Below are 10,482 nucleotides of genomic sequence, written 5' to 3' on the forward strand. Positions count from 1 at the left end.
CAGGAGGAGGGAAGAGAACCTGCCTTCATGATTTAATAAATGAGAGGATACTTTTTTAAAACGGAAAACTAATGAGTCCATCGCTGAAGTCTAGATCTGCCACCAGGTGGCGGCATAAACAAGGGAACAGCAGATGTTCGCTTTATTTTGTTGTTTTTTTAATTGTATGAATTAGCGTTTTGCCCGAATTTGTATCCCCCACTTCGGAATGCCTATCACCGGCGGAGAGCAGAAGAGACCACCAGATCATCTGGAATCACAGACGCTTGTTAGCTGACATCTAACTAAATCTGGTTCTAACCACCGAGCCGGCTCACTGACAGATCAGAAAGAGACCATGCAGAACCCCAGCTGAGCTGTCACCTCCAAAAGTCCCTACTGTCCAGCTCCTGCCAATCAGGTGCCACCTCCTGCAGGTTCCACAGTCTCTCAAACAGTCTTACCTGATGATGTGCCTGCAGCAGGACATTCCAGATTCAAACCACAAGGAGGAGTCCCCCTCTCACAACAGCAGGGCATAGCAGGACTGTCATCCTCCCGAGGGACAGGTGAGCTGCCCTCTACTGCATGGAGAGGGGCAGGTACTGCAGACTCTGTGGCCCAGGAGAAACATGTCAGAGCAGAGAGGACAAAGCAACCCAACAGGCTAGCAGAACTCAGGGAGAGAGCAAGCTCTGGGCATAGATTGGCCATGGCCTGTGCTTGTACTGCAGGAGGCGATGGAAGCAGCCACCAAGCGGGGACGGGGGCTGCACATACCTTGAAGCTGTTCCAGACCTGAGACTGTTTATCATCTTGTCACCGTTTGGAGAGGAGAGAGCTGATGGCGCACAGGACATGGGCCTTAGTCTTCAGCGACTTACTTAACTTCCCCAGTGATGCTCACACGCCTCAGAAGGAAAGCAGCTCTGGAAGGATGAAGTCAATGTTCATTTAGGGGATACAGCAAAATCCAGTGCCCAATAACGTGGCAGCCACGTTGCATGACCCAGCATGCAAAAGCACAGGGTCCTACCCTGAGGTGAGAAAATATGTCAGCAAAAAAAAAAAAAAAAAAAAAAAAAAAAATCCAGCAGATGAGAGTCCGGCAGGGAGAGAAACGTACGGAAGCAGACGTACGGAAGCATCATCCTTTGCAGTTTTTCTCATGAATGGGAAGCTCGTCCTCCTGGGGTCCCCGACACCCCAGCCTTTGTTCTTTGCACTTCTGGAGGCATTCACGATGGGCACAGGTGGATTAAGCAGTAGTCGGAGGTTTTCTTGGTAAATGAGAAAGCAGGAGCGGAGAGGCCATCCTTCCAGGGTGGTGAGCAGATGGAGCCAAGTGGTAACAGCAAAGGACTGCCTGCCTCTGTTTACCATTTCTGCCCCCCTCACCCACTCCCATCGCACTCCGGCTGGCTGGTCTCCTTCCTGGAATTTCAGAAGCCCTCCTTACCCTCAACTCAGGTAGCTGCAATAGATGCAGGAATGTATATGCTGTATATAAAGATGTAAAGAGCCGTACACTAGGAAGGAAGCCGTGTGCAGCCAGCTGAAATGTGCTTTGTGGTTTTTCCCAGACCTTCCTCCTGCCTGTTAGCTTGGGCATCTCACACACAGATGAAGCTTTCTTATTTATTTCCTCATTTCCCGACCTTGCCAGTTGACCCCAACACTTAGTTGTAACCCTTTCGTAGATTGTAGATAAGGCGTGAGAAACAGAAGAAGACAACAAGGCATTCATAGTTTACGTGGTAACACCAAGAAATCCAATTTAGCAGGACGGTGGTGGCACACACCTTTGATCCCAGAACTTAGGAGGCAGACAGACCTCTGAGTTCCAGGACAGCCATGGCTACACAGAGAGACCCTGTGTAGAAGAAGAGGAGAAGGAGGAAGAGAAATCCACTTATAACCACAGTCAGAAGGAAAAAAATGTCCAAAGAAATAATAACAAAATAATTCCCAAGTATGTTGAAAACTATAAACCCATGAGTCCAATAACCCAACCAAGAAAAACACATATGGGAATACTGAAAAAGCAAAAAACAAAACACGTGAAGGTGGCCCTTTGCCTCTGTGACAGGGTACGGGATGATGATGTCAGGGAGAAAGTTTGTTTTGGTTCTCGGTTCTCGGGATTTGGCTCAAGGTTAAGCACACAAGAGATGCTGGACCTGACCCTCTGCACTGCTGAAAAGCAAGGCACAGTAAGGTAAGCTGGGTCTGCTGCCTTGGGTTGGTGCTCAAGCAGAACACCATAGCAGTGAGAGCTTGTGGCAGAGGTAGCTGCTCACCTCCTAGCAGCCGGAAAGCAGGTAAAGGGACAGGAACTGGCCTGGGAAGAGGCTCAGAGCCTAGGACTCTGCCCTCAGTGGCCAGCCTCCACTAACCAGTCCAAATCTAGAAAAATGAAATGGAGGCAATAAAGAAAACACAAGGAGGGAATTATAGAAATGGAAATCTGGGTCAGTGAACAGTGTCCCTGTATTGTTCATATGTGCAAGCAAAACAAACAGAACACAGGAGATGGAAGAGAGAATCTCAGGCATTGAAGATAGGGAAGTAGAGGCACCAGCCAAAGAAAACATTAACACCAACAAAGTCGTAACACAAAATGTCCAGGAAATCTGGGGCATCGTGAGAAGACCAAACCTAAGAATAACAGGGATAGAAGAGGAAGAATACCAGCTCAAAGGCACAGAAAATATATTTAACAAAATCATAGAAGAAAACTTTCCCAACCTAAAGAAGGAAATGCCTATGAAGACACAAGAAGCTTACAGAACACCAAGTAGACTGGGCCAAAGAAAGTTCTCTCATTACATAATAATCAAAGCACAAAATATACAGAATATAGAAAGAGTGTTAAGAGCTGCAAAAGAAAAAGTTCAAGTAACATATAAAGGCAAACCCATCAGAATAACACCTGACTTCTCAATGGAGACTCTCAAAGCCAGAAGGTCCTGGACAGACATTGTGCAGACTCTAAGAGATCATGGATGTCAACCCAGACTACTATATCTAGCAAAACTTTCAATCACCATAGATGGAGAAAGATGGAGAAAACAAGATATTGCATGACAAAACCAGGTTTAAACAATATCTACCCATAAATCCAGCTCTACAGAAAGCACTAGAAGGAACACTCCAACCCCAACTGAAGGAGGTTAGAGGTACCCAGGAAAGCAAGGCAATAAATAATCTCACACCAGTAAACCTAAAGAAAGGAAACATACACCACCACCATAAAAACAAGGCAAAAAAAACCCAGGAATCACTGGTCATTGTTATCCCTCGATATCAATGGACTCGACTCTCCTATAAAAAGTTAACAGAATGGATATGAAAACAGAATCCATCCTTCTGCTGTGTATAAGAAATCCACCTCAACTTCAAAGACAGACATTCCCTCAGAGTAAAGGGGTTGGGAAAAGACTTTCCTGTCAAATAGACCTAAGAAGCAAGTAGCTATCCTAATGTCTAAAAAATAGACTTCAAATTAAAGGTAATCAAAAGAGATAGTAAATGACACTTTATATTCATCACAGGAAAAATCCATCAAGAAGTCTCAATCATGAACATATATGCCCAAATACAAGGGCACTCACAGTTGTAAAAGAAACTTCAAAGCATAAATCACACATCAAATCCCACACACTAATAGTGGGAGACTTTAACGCCTCAGTCTCACCACTGGACAGATCTGCCAGACAGAAAATTAAGAGAGAAAGGATCTAACAGATGTTATGTCTCAGATGGATTTAGTAGACATCTATAGAACATTCCACTCAAACGCAAAAGAATTCACCATTTTCTCATCAACCCATGGAACCTTCTCTAAATTGACCACACACTTGGTTACAAAGCAAATCTCAACAGATACAAAAAAAGTTGGAATAACCCATATCTTATCAGATCACCATGGTTTAAAGTTAGAATTCAACAACAACACAAATTCTAGAAAGCCTGCAAACTTATGGAAACTGAATAATGCCCAATTGAATCACCCCTGGGCCAACAAAGAAATAAAGAAATTAAAGATTTCCTAGAATTCAATGAGAATGAATGTACAACACACCCAAACTTATAGGCCACTATGAAAGCATGCTAGGAGGAAAGTCTGAGGGCAGGGTTTAAATGAGTCCACCAGACCCAAGATAGAGGAGAAATGGGTATTTATTAGGGAAGCACTTACACAGATAATAGTAAATAACCACCATGGTCCTGTTCCAGAAGACACAGTCTCTGCCCTTCCAGTGCTCTCTGCAACCCAACAGAGCTCAAGCCAGCTCCTGCTCTACCTTACGATGGGTCATAGCTGCACCTGAAACCACGCCCGAAGGGTGGGTTCACTGGCAAGGCCAGATGCCACTGCAAACGCCGATAGCACTAAGTGCCTAGACAAAGACGTTAGAGACATCCCACACTATCGAATTAACAAAACACCTAGAACAAAAAGAAGCAAACTCACCCAGGAGGAGTAGATGACAGGAAATAATCAAACTGAGGGCTGGAATCAATAAAATAGAAACACAACAACAGAAAGAATCAGTAAAACAAAGAGTTGATTCTTTGAGAAAAACAGCAAGACAGACAAACCCATCGTCCTAACTGACCAAAAGGCAGACAGAGAATATCCAAACTAAGAAAATCAAAAATGAAAAGGGAAAATAACGACACTGAGGAAATTCAGAAAATCATCAGACCGTACTTCAAAACCCTATACTCCACAAGATTGGGAAATCCAGTTTTCTGGATAGGATCTACATCCCAAAATTAAATCAAGACCAGATAAACAATTTAAATAGGCCAATAACCCCTAAGGAAAAAGAAGCCTTCATTTAAAAGTCTCCCAACCAAGGAAAATCCCAGGCCCAGATGGCTTCAGCATAGAATTCTATCAGAATCTCAAAGAAGAGCTAACACCCACACTCCTCAAATTGTTCCACATGATAGAAACAGACGGAAGAGTACCAGGCTCCTTTTATGAGGCTACATAACCCTGATACCCAAGCCACACAAAGATGCAACAAAGACAGAGATCTACAGACCAATCTCCCTCATGAACATTGATACAAAAATAATAAAATGCTGGCAAGCTGAACCAAGTAGGGGTTCATCATCCCGGAGATAAAGGGAAGGTTCAACACAGAGAAATGTGTCAATGTGTTTCACCATATAAACAAACTGAAAGAAAAAAAAAACCACATGATCATCTCATTAGATGAAGAAAAGGCCAATACCCCTTCATGATAAAGGTCTTGGAGAGATCAGAGATAACAGGAACATACCTAAACATGATAAAAGGAATATACAGCAAACCAACAGCCAACATCAAACTAAATAGAGAGAAACACAAATCCATTCCACTAAAATCAGGAATAAGACAAGATTGCCTACTGCCTACTCTCTCCATATCTATTCAACACAGTACTCGAAGTTCTGCTAGAGCAATAAGACAACAAAAGGAGACCAAGGGGATACAACTTGGAAAGGAAGAAGTCAAACCTTTGCTATTTGTTAATGATATGTTAGTATACATAAGTGACCCCAAAAATTCTACCAAGGAACTCCCACAGCTGATAAACACCTACAGTAATGTATCAGGATACAAGATTAACTAAAATAAATCAGTAGCCCTCCTATATACAAATGATAAAGGGGCTGAGAAAGAAATCAGAGAAACATCATCCTTTACAATAGCCACAAATATATAACATCATGGAGTAACTCTAACCAAACAGGTGAAAGACCTGTAGGACAAGAAATTTAAGTCTCTAAAGAAAGAAATTGAAGAGGATATCAGAAAATGGAAAGATCTCCTATGCTCCTGGATAGGTAGAATCAACATAATAAAAATGGCAATCTTACCCAAAGCAATCTAAGCAACCCAAAAGCAACCCAAAGATTCAATGCAATCCCCAACATAATTCTTCACAAAGCTTGACAGAACAATACTCAACTTCATCTGAAAAAAAACCCAGGATATCTAACAATCCTGTGTGGGGCCTGGAGAGATGGCTCAGAGGTTACGAGCACTGACTGCTCTTCCAGAGGTCCTGAGTTCAATTCCCTGCAACCATATGGTGGCTCACAACCATCTGTAATGAGATCTGGTGCCTTCTGGCCTGCAGGCAGTAATAAAAACAGCTTGGTATTGGCATAAAAACAGACCAATGGAATCGAATTGAAGACCCTGATATTTATCCACACACCTATGAACACCTGACTTTTGACAAAGAAGCCAAAATGGTACAATGGAAAAAAGAAAATCTCTTTAACAAATGGTGCTGGCATAACTGGGTGTTAACATGTGGAAGACTGCAAATCCATGCACAAAACTCAAGTCTAAGTGGATTAAGGATCTCAACACAAATCCAGCTACACTGGAGCTGATAGAAGAGAAAGTGGGAAGTAGCCTGGAATATATCGGCACAGGAGACCACTTCCTAAATACAACACAGGCACCACAGGCCCCGAGAGCAGCAGTCAATAAACGGGACCTCCTGAAACTGAAAGGCTTCTGTAAGACAAAGGACACAGTCAAGACAAAACGGCAGCCCTCAGAATGGGAAAAGATCTTCACCAACCCCATCTGACACAGGGCTGATCTCCAAAATTTATAAAGAAACTAGACATCAAAACTACTGAAAAATGGGGTACAGAGCTAAACAGAATTCTCACCAGAAGACTCTCCAATGGCCAAAAGACATTTAAGGAAGTCCTCAACATCCAGGGAAAGGCAAATCCAAAACGACTCTAAGAAACCGTCTTACACCTGTCAGATTGGCTAAGGTCAAAAATACCGAGGGCAGCTTATGTTGGAGAGGATGTGGAGTCAGGGGAACAGTCCTCTACTGATGGCGGGAGTGCAAACTTATACAGCCACTTTGGAAATCAGTATGGTGGTTTCGAAGAAACTGGAGAATCATCTACCTCAAGACCCAGCTTTACCACTCTTGGGCATTTACCCAAAGGATGCTCAATCATACCACGATGTCATTTGCTCAGCCACGTTCATAGCAGCATTATTCATAATATCCAGAATTGGAAACAACCTAGATGCCCCTCAACTGAAGAATGGATAAGGAAAATGTGGTACATTTACACAATGGAGTATTACGTAGCTGTACAAAATGGTGACCTCACGAAATTTGCAGGCAAATGGATGGAACTAGAAAACACCATCCTGCATGAGGTAACCCAGGCTCGGAAAGACAAACATGGTATCTACTCACTCATAAGTGGATACTAGATGTAAGGCAAAGGATAACCAGACCACAATCCACAGCTCCAGCGATACTGGGTACCTGGGACCCTAAGAGGGACACATGGATCACCCTGGGAAGGGAAGTCAGATGAGATGTACTGGGTACACTGGGGGGCTGGGGTGGTAAGGGAGAGGGGAATGGAGAAAGAGAACAACAGGGAACGAGATGGCTGGGGCAGGGAGGGATGCAGTGGAAGATAGAGAGAGCCTAGAGAGAGCTTAGGGAGAAACCCGTGCTAAGGTAACTGCCAAGGATCCCAGCTAAGGACCCCAGCAAGATCCTAGCAGAGGTAGGGAGGATGCCTGAACTGGCCTGCAATCAGACTGGTAAATACCCTGTCACCATAGAGCCTTCATCCAGTAACTGATGGAACCAGATGCAGGATCCACAACCAAGGACCAGGCCGAGCTCCGGGAATCTAGTCGGAGAGAGGGAGGAGAAAATACGTGAATGAGGGAGGTCAAGATCTTGATAGAGAAATCGACAGACAGCTGAACCAAGCTCGTGGAAACTAATGAACTCTAGACCAGCAGCTGTGGGGAGTCCTGGGGGCTGAGCCAGGCCCTCCATATGTGGGAGACAGTTGTGAAGCTTGGGCTATCAGAGGTCCCCCCTGGCAGTGGGACCATGATACAAACCTGGTACCTGAGCTAGCCTGTGGGAGCCCACTCCCTACTGTGCGATGCTGTGCTCAGCCTTAAAGCATGGGAGAGGGGCCTGGTCCTGCCGTAACCTATTGTACCAGACTCTGTTAACTCCTCATGAGATCCCTTACCCACGAGGAGTGGAATGATGGTGGCCTGGGAGCGGGGGAGGCCAGGGGTGGGAGGGAAAACTATGGCTGGAATGTAAAATGAAATCAAAAATTAAAACAAATGGGGGAAAAAAAAATCTCTGCCCCGCTAAAGAACTCAAGATTGAAAGGTTGAGGTAGAAGCCTGCTTCCCGGAGAGGCTGAATCGCAAGCAGCTCACCTCCTCGAGTCTCCCAAGAAGTCCTGGGCTCCTTTTCGCCCCTCCTTAATAAACCTTCTCCACCTGGCTCCTCCCTACAGCTTCCTGTCAGCTAGTTGCTGACCCAGCCTCCTGACCACAGGAGAACTTCATTTAATCAAACGCATCTTTAATCAAACGCATCTTTAATCAAACACATCTTTTCATCATTAAACAAATGTTCCAGAGCGTAAACAAAAACAACAACATTCTGCAACAGATAACTCCTCCAGACACCAGCCCTAGGGTGTGGCTGATGGGTCAGTCAGCTTTTCTTCACTGCGTCAATGGCCTGAGATGAACCATTTAAAGAAGGAAGAACTTACTTTGGCTCACCGATTCGAAGGTTTCAACCCACGGTCAGCCATTGCCATTGCTGTGCACTTATAGTGAGATCAGGGGTAGAGGAGCAAGCAGCTTGCCCCGAGGTAGCCAGGTCGCAGAGATGAAGAACCCAGGTACAATAGATCGCCTGTGAAGTTCTGCCCCCAGAAACCACTTCCTCCAATCAGGCCCTACCTTCCACAGTGCCCACCTTCTCTCAGCATGGCTGAGAGTACCCAGCATGGCTGTATCAGTGGGCCAGTCTGTCAATTAGCTCACCATGCAATCGCTTTTACTGTTCGAAACACTCTTGCTTGAGTCTCTGGTACCTACGGTCAAACTGACATTAGACATGTGACGGAGGGGCCCTCTCTAGGAGTAGGTGTGGCAGATTTTCTCTACAGGAGAAACTTCTCAGTACCACCCTCTAGAGGCCCACTCAGTCCAAGGTGGGGGTAGGGTGCCCAGAGCAGAGAGGAAGTAGATGGAAGGGGAGGGAGGCGACAGGCCAGAGAGGAGGCAGGTGCCTGTACAAGCAAAGCCCGCAGACAGTAGCTGGAGCCACGATGGACAAGCCAGGGCACCCAGAGGTAAGTGTCAGCCAGGCTACGGTCAGACAAGGGCCTTGGAAGGGGCTTCTGTCTACCTCCCACAGCCCCTGCCTCCCAGCACCCCAGGTCCCATAAACCACCCAGATTGTCCTGCAGACAACCATTCCCTTGGTCTGTGAATCCGGGATTACTGGGTATCAGGGTCTCCAGCCACTGGGCAGCCAAGTCCTGTCCCAGCCTGGGGCCAGCAGGCAAGGAAGATTCAAAGACCTCACTCCTGAGATGCCAGTACCAGAGAGTGATTCTAGACAGACAGCCCCACCCAAAGGATACAAAAGATCCACAGAGCCCAAAGATGGGACAGACCTGCAGCCACTTGGAGCCTCCCTTCATGGCTCTTCTTCCTTAGCCTCAGAGTAGTTCCCAGTGACCAGGAGGAGGCCAGAGCTCTGTGGTCCTTGGAGGTCCTAGATTAGGGCTGCTGTGTTCTTGCCTTTCTGTTAGCCCAGGAGCTTTAGGGCGTGAGAACACTTTTCTCAGAGGAGCCAGGAGAGGTGGGCCAGCAGCTCTTTGAGGGGCATCCCTGCTGGCCCTGGTCCAGGACCTCGTGTCTACACTGCCTCTGGGAGTTATAAAGATGGAAGCTGGGCTTCCAGAGCTGCCCTGTGAGTTAGGGTGGGAGATAGCCCCATGAGCATGAGCCCTGCTCTGGGCTGGAGGTGACCTCCTGACTCCCTTCTTTGGGGATCTCTGGTAAGAGGGTGCTGGGCCCCTGTGGGTGACTCTGCCTCAGCACACCCCCCCAGCTGCATGCTCTCGGTGTGGTTTCTAGGTCCCACTTCCCTGTGACACTGTGCTCCAGGGCAGACACATCCCCAGGCCTGGCTCATGGCGTCAGTCCCCTCCCTGTGCTGAGGCTAGCCACGTTCTCTGTAGGCTGCCACCCAACAAACACAGCTCCTAGTGGGCAGTGGGATGGGGCCTACTGCTCTTGGGGTGATGGCCTTTCCCACAGAGCTGAAGAAGCCCCCAGATTCCAACACCCAGCCACCAGAGTCACACAGTGCCTTGGGACCCCAGGACCGTTCACGCTGGGAGTGATGCCAGCCCCTGTTCTTGTGGGTGCCTCTGCCAAGGCTGGGTAACCGATTTGCTGTGCCAGGATTTTCCCATCTGAGGTGGCACTCATGGCCTCCCGAGGGGCTGCCTTGGCTCTTTGAGGAGCAACACTCGGAGCACAAAGCAGGTGCTCCAACCCAACTAGCTGCAGCATCCACTCCAGTCCCCTGCCCTGGACAGCAGCGAGAGGTACAGACTCAGCTCTCGGTGGCCCTTCTGTCATGCCCCACTTCCCAGGCA

Source organism: Phodopus roborovskii, unplaced genomic scaffold (genome assembly GCF_943737965.1).
Source record: "Phodopus roborovskii unplaced genomic scaffold, PHOROB, whole genome shotgun sequence".
In the NCBI taxonomy this organism is placed as follows: domain Eukaryota; kingdom Metazoa; phylum Chordata; class Mammalia; order Rodentia; family Cricetidae; genus Phodopus; species Phodopus roborovskii.